This window comes from Mustela nigripes, chromosome 2, assembly GCF_022355385.1.
Source record: "Mustela nigripes isolate SB6536 chromosome 2, MUSNIG.SB6536, whole genome shotgun sequence".
Classification (NCBI taxonomy): Eukaryota; Metazoa; Chordata; class Mammalia; order Carnivora; family Mustelidae; genus Mustela; species Mustela nigripes.
In genome coordinates, this window is record NC_081558.1 from 213,951,282 (window position 1) to 213,966,226 (window position 14,945).

The following is a 14,945-nucleotide window of genomic DNA, read 5'->3' on the forward strand; positions in this document are numbered from 1 at the left end:
TCTTATCAAGTAAGAGTTACCAGTTCAGTTTCCCTTCCAGGAAAGGAAGGGAAGAAAATGGCCATCCTGGAAAAACCTTATTCTAGAAGAAGGTTTTGGGAGAGAAGTGACAAGCTATAAAGAACTCAATAAGAGCATTGGAAAAACATTGTTCTTCACTGGAAAGGTCTGCCAACATGGGAGCTGTAAGGCCACGAGAGAGGAGAAGCCCCTTGTTTTCTCACCAGGGAATGTTTTTCTTCAAGATTTTTGAGGGTGCAGGAAACCCATCTTGACTGGGAGGTGAGCAGCACAAGCCATTCCTAATTGCATTTGGAGAATCAGGCTCTGTCAGGGGCAGAGAAGGCACAGACTTCTGGGGAGAACAGTCTAGAAGGAGATCTTAGGCAGGATTCAACTTCCAAAGGTGGCCAGCTTGCCAGCAGCTTCCTTTTGCCCTGGGGTTAGGTGCCTTTCCCCCTGAAATTATTTGGAAGGACCGCCCCTAAATCCAGAGCCCTGGTGAGCAGGTGTTGGCAACGGCTTTCCTTGCACCAAGTGTCTCGGAACTAGAAAGGAAGCGTGGAGGCAGAGGTATACTTTTATCATCATCCTTTCTAAACTGCAAGAAATAATTATTGAGGCCTTTTTTAAACACATTAATTCCCTTGTCTGAATAGAGATTGAAATTTGTTAACTGATAATTAATGTCTTTTTTACCTTTTAATTTAAAGTTAACTGCCAGTGCAAAGTGCCAAGGAAGATTCTTGTGCTGTACCCAGTCAGTTAATGCTTCTGTGCTTTCTTGACCCGTGGCCAGTTGGAGGGCCAAGCGGTGGCATCTGTTTGCAAGTCCCAGGTTAGGGACTTGGGGAGCTTGAGATAAAAGTCATTTCTTTCATGCAAAATTATGCAAAAGGTAAGGTTGAAATAATTAAAATGAAAGGCATGTCCAAGACCATAACCCCTTGAGATACCAATCCCAGCCCGCTTCCTGCTTGCTGGAGAGGAGAGAAAAGCTTTGCTTTGTCTTCCTGAGGATGACTGATGAGTCATCGTGGATAACAGCTTTCTCCAGAATCTTCCATAAGTGGAGGACAGCTGGCCACCATGCTCAAAGTCTCCATTGGGATGATACCTCTTTTTTGTCCGGTTGTCATGAGCTGTCACAGATGGTGTTTAAAATTTCCCCAAAGGATACTTTCTTCCCATCATTGTTTATACCTTAGTTAATGACACATACTGTGTTCTGTCCAAGGTCGGGGAGCAGGAGGAACATACAATGCTCTTACCTAGAAGTTATTTTTTTATTGTATTTTGCACCACCCAAGTTTAATTTAATTCCTTGTAGGATTCATATTTACCATTTATTGGCCCTTATTATGTGCCAAGCAGCTTGCTAAAGCCCTGAGATGTTGGTTTGAACCTTCTGAAATTGCAAATATTCAAGTGTCAGACCTATAAAACTGGGCATTTTCTGTATGGTTCAACTGGATACCTGATGTCATCTAGTCCTCACAATACATCTAAGGGGGGAAGCATCATTTAATTTGCTTTGGATGGTGAAGAGCCACGGTTTGAGGGAAGTTTTGGTGTTTGCTTCAGGCTGTGTGGCTGGTAGGCTGGCAGAGCCCGCGGTCTTATTCTAAATAGCCTGTGCTGTTTTCACCTTGCTCTGGGGCTCAGGACCCACACCTGTGTGTTTCAAAAAGTTTGGACCAAAATTCAAGGATTTTCAACAGGATGCAGTGCTGTATGCTGAGAAGACACTTAAAGGGGGCTGGTTTGTGTCACAGTGACTGGGAAGGGGGGGAGCTTTGGGCATTTACTGGATAGAACAAGGGCACTGAGTGTCCTGCAAGGTGTGGGGAGGTCCTAACAATGATCAGTCATTCTGCTCTGATGCTAATTGCTTTCTTTTTAGGGACATGGCCCAAATGAAGGCCAGGTTTCTTCAGACAATAGAATCTGAGCCTTCAAAGGTGAAAGTTTCTTTCTGTGTGTAGTTGATAAGCTGTCTCATCAGCACCACCCTTTTTAACTTAATAATTTTTTCAGGGTTCCAATATTCATTGTTTAGGCACCACACCCAGTGCTCCATTCAATAGTTGCCCTCCTTAATACCCACCACCAGGCTCACCCAACCCCCCACCCCCTCTCCCCTCCAAGCCCCTCAGCTTGTTTCTCAGAGTCCACAGTCTCTCATGGCTCTTCTCCCCCCTCTGATTTCCTCCACTTCACTTTTCCTTTCCTTCCGTGTTATTCCTTATGCTCCACAAGTAAGTGAAACCATATGATCAGCCCCTTTTTGAGGATGGGCTGGGTTTTCCCCCAGGCCCATGAGTCTCTCATGGGACCATTTTTCCCAGACAAAGTCAAGCCATACAGGGGTGGGCACCTGGCCAAGCTGGGCTAATTTCTAGGAGATACAACCACATATACACACAGAAACCCTCGGTGGCAGGAACCACACATGTGAATGTGGGCTTGTGGGTGGTCATCTTCTATTCATATGTGATCTTCAGGAGCTGGGAAAGCCAGTTCATGAAGAAAGAGGGTAGAAGCTGATTCTCCATACCTCCTGGTGCCCCGGGGGAAGGTCCAGCCTACTTTGTTGATCATCTGCCTTCTTGTCTAGGTTCTGGGAGGCAGGCTGCTTCCTTGCAATCAGTCTTTCTCTTTGGCTTAAGCCAGCTGGAAATGTCTGCTAGTTGTGAAACTAAGATAAGCCCAAGCAAGAGTGACACCTGCTCTGCTTTTGTCCACACATGACAGAATGTGAACGAGGAGGCTTCAGACTCCCTCTTTAGAAGATAAAGTTATCCTTCATGCAAATGAGAAGACGCTCATCTTAATTTGACTCCACAGGAGGTTAATATTTTTAGAGTAGAAAAACTTAGCTTTCATTGTTCAAGGTGAATTTTCCATAATGAAAAAGGCACATTACCTGGGAAACTGGCAGCTGTTATTAATTCAACAATTTCCAAAGGAAAATTTCCTTGTTTCCCTATTTAAAAACATTTTTTCCCCCTTTGAAATTCTTCTTTGAAATTGGTCTTGTTATTTGTCTGGAAGTTTATCCAATATTCGCCAATTTATTGTGCAGCTAATTTTCATAAAATGGAAATGCATTATAATAATTGAACTTCACCATTTCAAAGTAAGAACATGGGCGCTTTCCACATCAAATAACTATTGCCTATGAATGCTTTTTATCCTGTGGATTTTTTGTGAGCAGTAAGAGCAGCTGTTTGCCTTGTGTTCAGATCATCATTGCTTAAGTATCCCAGCTTAATTATCTTCAAGGTTTTATCTTCATCAAAGTTACTGAGCAACTTGGAAATAATAGTTCCAACATCAACTAATAGAATTATGTATGAAAAAAATCCTGTTCTTAGATGCTGAAAGGAACCATGACAGCAGTGACACCTATACCACTCTTCTTTTATGTTTTATAATTATAAGTATTAGATCCCATCATTATGGAACAAGAATATACTTCTTTTATTAAAAAAATGGAATGTGCCTGTTACACAATGGAAATCAGATTCTCAGCTTATCAGGAACTTGGGGGGAATTCTTTATCTGAGAATTTCCTGGAATTCTTTTCTGTTGGAGTCGACTGTCCAGGTGACTCAACAGGGTTCTAGATAACTTCTAATGTTTTGGATATAATCCAGCTCCTGCAAAGCCCTGGATGCACCCCAGGCTTCAGTCTGGATTATTTGTGTCTGAACCCACTTCATTCATTTATCTTTGTTCTTTCCTCAGGAAGCAAGAGGTTAGCTTCTTGAGTGGAGTTGGGATTTCTCATGGTCCAAAGTCTAGTGATGGCAGTGTGTGTGTGTGTGTGTGTGTGTGTATGAGAGAGAGAGAGAAAGAGAGTCTGAGAGACACACACATACACACACAGAGAGACAGCTCAACAGAATAATAACTTCCACAAATATATCTGTGTCTTAATTCCCAGGACATGTGAATATGTTACCTTTCATGGCAAAGGGACTTTGCAGATGTTATTAAGTTAAAGATTTTGAGGTGGGAAGACTTTCCTGGATTATCCCTATGGGCCCAATGTGATCACGAAGGTCCTCCAGGATCTTACTAAGACAGTTTATGGAGAGGATGGCGAGTCTTATGGATAGAATGACACAGATGCTCTCCTTGATCAAACTCTAGTCAGGCCCTCCAAGCCCTCTTTTTGACTTTGCCTCAATCTTGGATCATAAAAAGTACAGACTCTCAGCACAGATGATTTCCCTTGGCAGGCCACACTAAGGGACTTGAATAAGTACTAACATAATTTCTAACAGCTCAAGGGTGTGTCTCTAGGATGATGACTGCATGCTCTTTTCTTTTTTTAAAGTGGCTTTTTAAAAATTTTTAAAATTTCTTTTCAGTGTAACAGTATTCATTGTTTTTGTACCACACTCAGTGCTCCATGCAATCCGTGCCCTCTCTAATACCCACCACCTGGTTCCCCCAACCTCCCACCCCCCCCCTTCAAAATCCTCAGATTGCACCCTCTTAAGTCCTGTCTGAGAAAGCTCAAGGCTGCCAAAACCTGGTGATGGGCAGGTGGGCCTCTGGACCTCCTGCTAGAGCTGTTACTTTAGAAATCTTGCCATTCATGAATTCTTTCTCTGTCCCCTTTTACATACAAGTCTTCTATCAGACAGAGCTGTCTTCTCAAGGACCTCCAAGCTGTACTGGAGCAATACTCAAGGAGATAACTCTTTGCTTGCTCTTACTTCCGGTCCCTGCAGGAGGGTAGGGTCTTAACTTTAGTGGATGACCTGCCCTAACCTGTACCAAGGCCCTCTGTCCTGAAGACATATGAAGTTTGTTTCTCAGCAAATAAGCACCAGTGAAAAAATCTGAGTGGTCTAGTCACATGGACCAACCCCATTTAATACCACTTAGTGTCTCTTTTTAGCACCTACAGGCATTTAAGAAGTCTCCTGATTTCTGTCTTTGTAAAGTTGAGTTCAGTTCTTGTTGGACCCTTTTCTCTGTTTTTCAATAATTACTACTGAGTGAAATCTGTCCTTAGCACTTATAGTGTCTAGCTTGTTTGTCTCTAACAAGCACACAGGGAAGACAGTGCAGTTCCATCTGTTGACCTCCCTCAGGCCTTTAGACCATCAGAGCTCCACTGGACCCAAGAGGGACAGACTCACACCACTTTTTCATCCAGCACCCATCTTTCCTCAGTCCCTCCTCATGGCAAAAATTCTACCTTCTTCTGAAGTCTCAAGCCAAAGCCCCTTCACAGATGCATGAGGTGAACAAAACTTAGCCACCATTGAAGGGAGGCAGGGATTAACACAGCCAGGCAAAACCTCCTCGTTGGCCATGCCTTTGTGTCCAGATTGAGAGAAATACTCCTTCTTGTCTATTCTGGAAACTGTGCTCTGGTTTTCCTCACTTCCTGAGGTGAGTGACCTCAGTGATATCCTGGTCTGATACAATAACCACACCAGGCATTCAACTGGAAAGGTACAATGGCCACTCACAGAAGGTGCATTTCTGGCAGATGTGCCTTGGGTCAGCTCTCAGCCAGTCTTAGTACCCATGGATTCCCTCCCAGTTAACCTGTTAGTTCAGTCATCTGTAAGAATTCTCCACGTGTAATAAGTCATCCAGAGTCTCAAAAAATGCAGGTCTTCCTCTTCAGCCAATGTCCATGATTATTTCCCTTCTCTACCTTGAGAAGCAACCTGGCCTCCTGACTCTAATGTTTTGACTTAGCTGGCACTGCCTACCTCCTCTCATTTGAAACATGACTCACTTACTCATAATTTGAGGCCATTTCTATTCCTTGGCTCTGGGCCTCTCTGTCCCCTGCACTCAGCAGTTCTTTGGGAGAACTTCAGGGAAACGTCTCCTGGCTCCTCCCTTACGGTGTCTGGACTCCTCCCATCTCCTCTGGTCCTTAGTCCCCCCATACCAAACTACAATGGTGAGTGTCACTGGCCTGGCACAGAGCCACTGTCCCTTCTCACTGCTGGGCCCCTCCCTTCTCCCAGGGATAAAGCCCCTTCTTGTAGCTATTCACCTATTCCCTAGATCTCTATCATCCTCGGCTGGTCTTCTCATGTGTTTCTGGCTACTCTTCCAGTAGTTCACATGCCTTATGTAGTTCTAAGTAGTTTTAAATGGCACTAGAGATCAGGGATGCACAGGACCCTGAAGCATTACTTGTCTCCAAGGTTCTTTTTAAAGGCAGGATTATTACAGTTAAGGCACATGTGTTCATGCAGGACTGGACAGCAAGCTTGTCCACACTACAGTGTTTTGGGTAAAGATGTTGCTGTGAATGACATTCTGACTCTTATTGTTCAGGGTCACTGAATGGAATGGTATCACCCAAGATGTTTTTTACTTGTAGGTACATGGTTGCAGAATCTATTTCCCCCCTTTTTTAGGGAAAGAGAGGTGGGGAGAGGGGCAGAGGGAGAGAGAGCATCTCAAGAAGACTCCCCACTGAGTGTGGAGCCTGATGCAGGGCTCGATCTCACGACCCTTAGATCATGACCTGAGCCCAAATCAAGAGCCAGATGCTTAACCAACTGAACCACCCAGGAGCATCTGTAGAGGGTATTTCTCAGAAAGTAATAAAGGCTTTTTCCAGTCAATTTCTATGATGAAAATGGCCTTGCTTTTTGGGATCCAAATATATGATGGCATCATGCATTTTTAAGCTTCATTCACGACGATTATGGTTTTGTCAAAATATCTCATTTATGAGGCTAGTAGCTCAGGCTGCTCTGGTGGAACATTTTGCTTGCTGCCCCCCACCCCAGCTGCTTAATTAGGGAATTAAATTTTTTCCAAAGACTTTTCGTTCCCTGAGTTTAATTGACTGAGATTTTCCCTAATTTTACAATATTGGTAATAAGTTTTTCAGCATGATCTAGCATTTGAAATTATTTAAAGCAAGCATTCATATTAAATGGAATGAACTTATCACTTTCTGTGCTAATGTTTTATAGCCTTGAAAGAACCAAAATGACATGAAGGTTTTGCAGATTGATTTTGGACATCATCTTTGCTCTCATTTGGAAAGATATTAGCACAAATAAATAGCATTCTATTGACACATGCTTTAGGTCCAGATAGGGGGCCATATATAAATTCTTCTCTCATGACCCACTTAAATGCTGTACAATTTAACACAGCAGAAAGTGCCACTGGGAATACATTGTGGTCATTTACTTTCTGTCTAACCCTTTCCCAGCTTCCACCCAAGACATACACACATATACACACACAGATACCCTGAAAACTTTGTCCTGTGTGTGTGCATAACCCCTCATACAGGGACGATTCTATCAACGAGCAGAGCAAGAGCAGTGGAATCCACATCTTAATACACCCAAGAAGAAATAAGTTTTATGAAATTTGATCACCATAAAAACTTGTTCTTAAGGGGAAAGAGTTGGATTGTCTGAATTCAGGGAATTGGAAATCAATATTGTGGATAACAACAGCTACGTTACCCATTTCTCTGGTGTTTTTATCTCCAGATCACTTGGAGATTCTCACGTAGACAGGGAGATGTGAGATTCATTTCCTTCCACATGACCCATGTTGCCTTCTCTGGGCCACTCTCATGATCATGGACGGACACTGATGTTTATGACTCTACAGATCCCTTCCTAGCCCCTGAATGAACAGTTCCGTTGATATCACTGAGTCCAAGCACATTACCATGCATGCTGCTGTGCAGTCAAGCACACAAATTCGAAAGCCAGACTGCTTCTTTCTAAAAATAAGACTTCACGGTTACTAACTGTGGGTCTCGGGGCAAATTGTTAACTTCTCTGAACTGCATGTTCTTTGAAAAAAAAAATGAGGTTAATAAAATTGCCTATATTACTCAGTTTTGTAAGAATGAGATGTAATAAGGCACCTACATCAGGGGCTTTGCTGGTTGGGTCATCGGGAGGTAGAAGTCACAGACAAGATTTCATAGAACGGGGGCACTTGGGTGGCTCAGGTGATTAAGTGACTGCCTTCAGCCCAGTCATGATCCTGGAGTCCCAGGATCAAGTCCTGCATCGGCCTCCCTGCTCAGCAAGAGAGTCTGCTTCTCCCTCTGACCATACCCCCTCTCACACTTTTTCTTGCAAATCAATCAATCAATCAATCTTAAAAAAAAAAAAAGTCCACAGAACAGTTGATAATGAGGTGTAAAATTGCTGAATGGCTGACTGAAGGGGCAAAAAGAGAACACCAAGGTGTCACAGAGGTGGAAGCTGAAGGCAGCTACTTCCCCTCGGGCTGGGGAACAGAGGGAAGAATTCGGGATTATTAAAATTTAGAAGCATAAAGGAAAGACCTCAAGGAGCCGGAGTTTAGACTCCGGGCATCTCTGGGGGAAGTGCGGTGAGGTTGATTCTGCAAATGTTGGGGAAAACCACAAACTAGATCTAGGTTGGAGGTAAGAAGTGCTGCCACCAATGGGAACAGAGATCAAGCAGGAAGGAGCAAGAAGGAAACAGGAAGGAACACACCTGTCCTTCCTCCTCCAGCCTCGAGGAATCCTGACCTACGTGCTCTCTCTTGGCTGATTCTGGAAGGGAGGGACTGGCCAACCTGGAGTGTGGTTTGCAGAATCCCAGGTGTAGAATCATAGACTGGGGACATATGAAAGAGGCGCTACCAATCCCACCATCTCTGCAGTTCATTCCCATGAAACGAAGGGATCGTATTTTCCTCCTAGTTTTGCATGCCTGCTAAGTTTTGGATGCCTGACATTATGAATGCCATATTGTGGGGTGGTTTACTCTGGGACTAATTGAACCCTATATTTAAGGCAGGGCTTCAATCCAATGCCTATGTATTTCAAGGTCAAACCATTTTTGTTAGTGGGAACAGGAATGACTTCAGTTCTGTGAGATCTCCAGGAACGGTCCAGCGTCTCTCTCCAGAACTGGGAAGTGTCCTCCACTTTGGCTCCAGGGGGTCTATTTCGCACAGATCGGTATTCAGTCCCAGGCACAGGGGACCCCTCTAGGGCTCTCTCACTGCAGTAGCCGCTCTGCTAGCCAGTCGTGGTCTCCCTGGTGCCCCCTGAAGAAAGCGATGTCCTCGATGTGTTTTTCAGACTTAAGGGTATACCCACCCTAGCCCTCTATTGAACCTCGGCTGGTAAGAGATGGGACTCTGTTCAAGGTGATGTTATGTAATATTCTTGTCAGTGGGTTAGAATCTCTTGAAGCCTCCAGTGGTGATGGAATTGGATAGAAAGAGGCCTATGGGCATTGAAGGAAACTCATACCAGAATATATGCCTATTCCACTGAAGGCAAATTACTGTCTCTTCCAGGGTAGAAGGGGTCTAAGGTTTTGGCCTGCAACCAAAGGGCTGATCTCCTTGAGGGACGTTGTCTTATCAGGGGCTCACACCTTCTGATCCTCCTTCCAAGTAAAGAAGGAAGAAGACACACTTGCCAGATCAATGACCGCACACCACGTACCTGAGGCTATGTTTATCTTCTCTGGTAGAGATACCATGTCTGGCACAGTAGTTGTAATTTGGGCTGCTATCTGGTTGGGATCATGCAATTCTACGGACATCTTCCAGGGTCTGTCTGGCTTCTGTAGAGCCCAAGATGGTGAAATAAGTAAAGATAAGTTAGAAACAACCAACCTGGCATCCTTTTGCTCTTTATGGGTGGCAATGACCTCTGCCAGTCCATTGGCCTGTGATGCTGGTTTTTAATGATCATTTTGGCTGAGGCGGGGCGGTATCAGCGTTTTTACTTGGCTTTCCCCACAATGAAAGCTCTTACTCCACAGGCCATGGATCCATTGGGGAGATTCTACCAACAGCCCAGTATGTCTCTTTCCAGCGGACCCACGTTTGGTTGTGGGGGAATCCATTGTTGTTTAGGAATTCGTGTTTCAGGTGATTGCTCCTGAGTCTGGAGATGGGCTCAGAGTGAACACTGGGTGGGGAATCTGGACTTTTTATTGGGATGCTTGTGCTCAGCCTCTTCATTTTTCATCTTCAGTTTCTTGTACAGATTTGTGTAGATCCTTGTAGGGATGAGTTGGTGTAGATCTGGGTTTCTTATCCTCAGCACATTTTGCCCCAGATGATTCTTTTTTGCAGGAGACATTGTAATATTGTGGGAAACTTAGCAATGACTCTGGTCTCTATGATGATGTCATAAGACTCTCCCTGACCCGATGCTAGGACACTCACAAATATTTCCCACAGTTGTGACACCCTAAAATGTCTGCAGTGTCCCCTGGGCTTGGGGATCCTCTTGCTTTCCCTTTGAGAACCTCTAGTGTGGACTGAGCAAGGCCCTTGTTGGTGCCCCTCTACTCTGCATCTATGGACACTTGATTAATATCTATCAACACAGGGCTCTGTGAGTCAACCCCCCTGGCTACCCTCAGACCTTTCTGCTCATTTGGATTATTGCACCGACATGCTTTCAACGGATGACGATTCCAGTTGGCCCCTATTCTTTATCTTATCATCTTATCATCTTTATCTTATTATTATATTATCTTATTATAATTATCTTATTATTTATCTTATCATCTTATCTTATCATCCCTGCTGCTTTTAGGAAGCCTGGTTCTGTATTGACTTTCCCTACCATCAGTCCTGGCCTGAGGAAGACAGATACCACTGAGCCATCCAGGGGCACTGCAGTCCCTCTCAGCAGCACATTCCTTGTCCCTCTGGTGAAGGCAATGCCCTCAATGCAAATTTTTCCAGAATTTTATGGTATATACACTCTAGCATGCCCTCATCTCTGGACCTTTCAATACCCCTTTCAGTTTTTGGCATAGAAGTTCTGGCATTTCTACTTCTTTCAGTGTGAACTACTACTTTCTGCAAGGTTCCAAAGCTATCCTAGCAGCTTGTTGGAACCATCTCTTGGGGGCTTGCCTGGAACGTAAGTGTTATATCCTAGGATAGATTTCTGGTATCAACAAACTTTCTCTTGTCCAACTTTATTTTCTGCCCCCACCTGTGGCTTTCTGCCTTGATCCAACACTCAGAACCAGCCATATATGCATTCTCATCTTCGCTTCTGCCAGAACATGTTGGCCAAGCCCTGCAGCTTCCTTTAGGTTCTTCCCTTACCAAGCTCAACACTTGGGCCAGCTTTTACAGTGATTTGATTCTAGGTATGAGTTTGGCAGTCAGGTGGGGAGGTGGGCAGATCTGTGATCGGTATGTGCTGTCTTGCAAGACAGAAGTGTCTACGTCATCTTCAAGTCCTGAGAGCGCTAGCCTTCAGCAAGGAGGAGGAGGCCAGTGCCCTAGGCCTGGAGTGATCAGGGGATCTGAGGTTTCAGATGTTCACATGCATCCACCCATGACTCAGGATCTTGTCTCCTCCCGGCCAGATGCTGGCTTTGCACTGAGTAGGAGAACTTGCCTTCTCTGGGGTTTTGCTACACTATGGTTCATCTTGGGCCTTGTCCCTCAGCTTTTTCTGCTCTAGCCATAAGACACAAGATTTTTTTTTTATTTTTCCTAGTTGCAGATTTTATTATTTTATTTTAAACATGTTTGTTTCAGGGTACAGGACTGTGATTCATCAGTCTTACACAATTCACAGCACTCACCATACACATACCCTCCCCAGTGCCCATCACCCAACCCCCCATCCCTCCAGCCCCCTCCCCTCCAGCAACCGCAGTTTGTTTCCCGAGATTAAGTGTCTCTGATGGTTTGTCTCCCTCTCTGGTTTCGTTTTGTTTCATTTTCCCCTCCCTTCCCCTGTGATCCTCTAAGACACGAGAATTTCTGTGTGCTGCTCCAGGGACCCAGGGTTTCACGCTGAGTCTTTCGTTCCTGGTTAGTCACTCTCAGCCTTGCCTCGCTTTGCTTCATGGTCTTGACTTCCCAGCAAGTCTTCTCATTCCATTGTCCTTATACTTGTCTTTCCGACCTGTCTCTCCACGGGCTCCCTGGGCAGAGAGGGATTTGGGCTGTGATTCTGGCAGAGAAATTGCCTCAGTTGACCCAACAGGAAGTGTTAGAGCTGCACCGGATGACCCCGCAGAGCTGTCCGTTTTTGGCTGTGGAACTGACAGAACTGGGTATGGAAGGTCACCTGATGCATGATGACTTTGAGCAAGCAGGGTCATTTGGCCGGAGCGGCTTCCCCAGGAGAACCGAGCTGAGGGCTGAGTCCGTCACCAACACCCAGCACTCTGGGAATGAGCACTTCAGTCCTGGGAGAGTAGGGACCTGGGGGCTCCTCTAGAGTGTCCTCTAGAGAGAACCTCAGCCACAGGCCAGATGTCCCAGTCCCAGGCCCCCATGGTATTTATTTCTTACAGTCCTGGGGGCTGGAGGCCCAAGATCAAGGAGCCAGCAGGGCTGGTTTTTTCCAAGGCCTCTCTTTTTGGCTTGGTGACGCTGCATACTCCCCCATCCTCTTGTGGCTTTTTCTCTCTGTCTGTGTATCTTCAGAATCTCCTCCTCTTTTTACAAGAACACCAGCCCTATTAGAGTAGGCCCCACCCTTAGGACCTTGCTGAACTTTCATTACCTCATTAAAGGCCCCATCCCACATATGGTCACACCAGAGGTTAGGCCTTCAAAATGTGAATTTGGGGGGACACGAGTCAGCCTGTAATACCAGACCCGTGGGTTGGCTCTGCAGAATCATTGGTTTGAAATTTTGGGAGGGGTTGCTGATGAGCGAATTGGAGTTCACCTGTGTAGGACGTGAATGCAGGGAGACTAATTAAAAACTCAACAAAACGTCGCTCTGAGAGCTGTCGTGGCTGCTGAGAGCAGAGAGCCCTACCAGCGGGCTCCCGATGTGGCCTTTAGCGATGGGCCCAGAATCGAGGAGTCAGAGACGGGGCTCTCTGAATGCAAACACCACTGACCTTTTCATCAAAGAGGGAGCTGCAGAGGGTGACACACGGCTCTGGGAACTCTCCAGGCAGACATTATCCCCAGGACAGCCTTGGACCTTTAATTGAGCTAAAAGGGACTGCAGGTTATAAAGTGACCTTTTCATCCATAAACAGGGAATAATTTAAGCCAGAAGAACAGTAGCAGCTTCTGGTGAGACTGTAGCCCTTGACGCTGGAAGTGAGACAAGACAGGTGCCCCGAACCATGGCAGGTAGATTGGACGCGTCCGTGTCTCTCTCCCACACCATCCCCTCTTCTCTCCTTCTGCCTGGTGACTTTTTACAGAAAACACGACTTCACAGAGTTTCATGGTGGGGTGGAAGTTGCATCTGGAAACACAGTTGTTTTAGGAGAGTATGAAAAGTGGAGGTGGAGGGAGAGAGGGAGAAAGAGCGAGTGCTCAGGGATAATGAATTTTCCATACCTCGGAGAAATAATAAAATGTACACATCCGTTATGCAGAAAACCCAGTTAATGGTGACAGAAGAGATGGGGAGGTATTCGTGTGGGACAGGCACGACAAGCCAGGAGTACAGCAGCAGCTGTACAATATTATTTGCTAAAACCTTGGGACGCCATGGCCTAATATTCCTGTTAATCTATTTTTCCTTTAAAAAGTCACAAAAACACAGGGGTGCCTGGGTGGCTCAGTGGGTTAAGCCTCTGCCTTCAGCTCAGGTCATGATCTCAGGGTCCTGGGATCGAGTCCTGCGTCGGGCTCTCTGCTCAGCAGGGAGCCTGCTTCCCTCTCTCTCTCTGCCTGCCTCTTTGCCTACTTGTGACCTCTGTCTGTCAAATAAATAAATAAAATCTTAAAAAAAAAGGTCACAAAAACACACTCATCCAGGTTTAAAACAAGTTCATTTATATATTTCACCATTTCAAAAAGCTGGCTTAAAATCCGACAACATAGAGACTGTTGAAATATCCTCTTTTATTATTTTTATTATTATTTATTGTTTTATAAATTTGTTTGTTTTAAAGAAAGATTTTTATTTATTTGAGAGAGAGACAGAGATATCAACAGAGATAATGAGAGGGAGCACATGAGTGGGGAGCGGAGGGACGAGCAGGCTCCCTGTTGAGCAGGGAGCCCGATGGAGGACTTGATCCCAGGAACTGGAATTCAATTCTAAATTGATGAAGGCAGATGCTTAATGCGACTTAAGCATCTGAGTTAAGTTGGCTGAGCAACTCAGACACCCCTTTTCTCTCATTTTTAAAAGAGAAAATTCTTATATGTTGGTTTTAGAAGCTGAACCTTTTAATTTTATAGAAAAAAAAGAACTTTCTTTATAGAGGAAGCTCTACACTTAGTGGGCGGTAGAAAGCTTACTTGTTTGGAAGTGGTTTTGAGAGCTAACTCAGTGCACCCATGGTTGATGGGAGAAAGGAGAGGTTGGGAGGGTCTCATCCTCTTTCATGAGGCTTAAAGTCCCAGAGGGGAGAGACAAGACTTGTGCAAGGGAGCACACACCTGAATCAGTTGTTGGAATAAACAGGTCCTTCTGGGAGAGGTCTGTAGAATTATGCTGCATTTTTACATCTGTGGATATAACCAGAGTGGCTTCCTGGCTCTGGGCCATGTGACATCCAGAGATTGGCAGAAGGCTAGAATCTGTAAAGGGGACTAAATTTAAAGGCAGCAGGAAGCAAGGTGGGGGATCAGAGGCAGGAGCTTACTGGGTCCACCCTTTAGGGTGGGATATCCTTAGCCTTTGGGGTTGGGGCTTCATAGACATCCAGGGACTTCAGGGGGCTTCTGTTTGGAGGGCAGTGAAGGCAGGAGGGAGGGAAGGAGTCTAGCTCCTGACATTGGGCCGTGATGCCTCCAACCTAAGAGGCATCCTAGGGATGGGATCTTCGGCGTCCTCCCCTGGTCCAAGCATTGCACATTCAGGAATGAAGCTTGGACGGTGCTTGCACATGGCAGTTCACAGAAGAGTACAGAAGCAAAGGTGGGAAAGTGAAGTTAGAGGTGGATGTTTTAAAAGCCCCCACACCCCCCAAAACTATACATAAAGGATACAATTGGTATAAAAGTCTGATGAATAG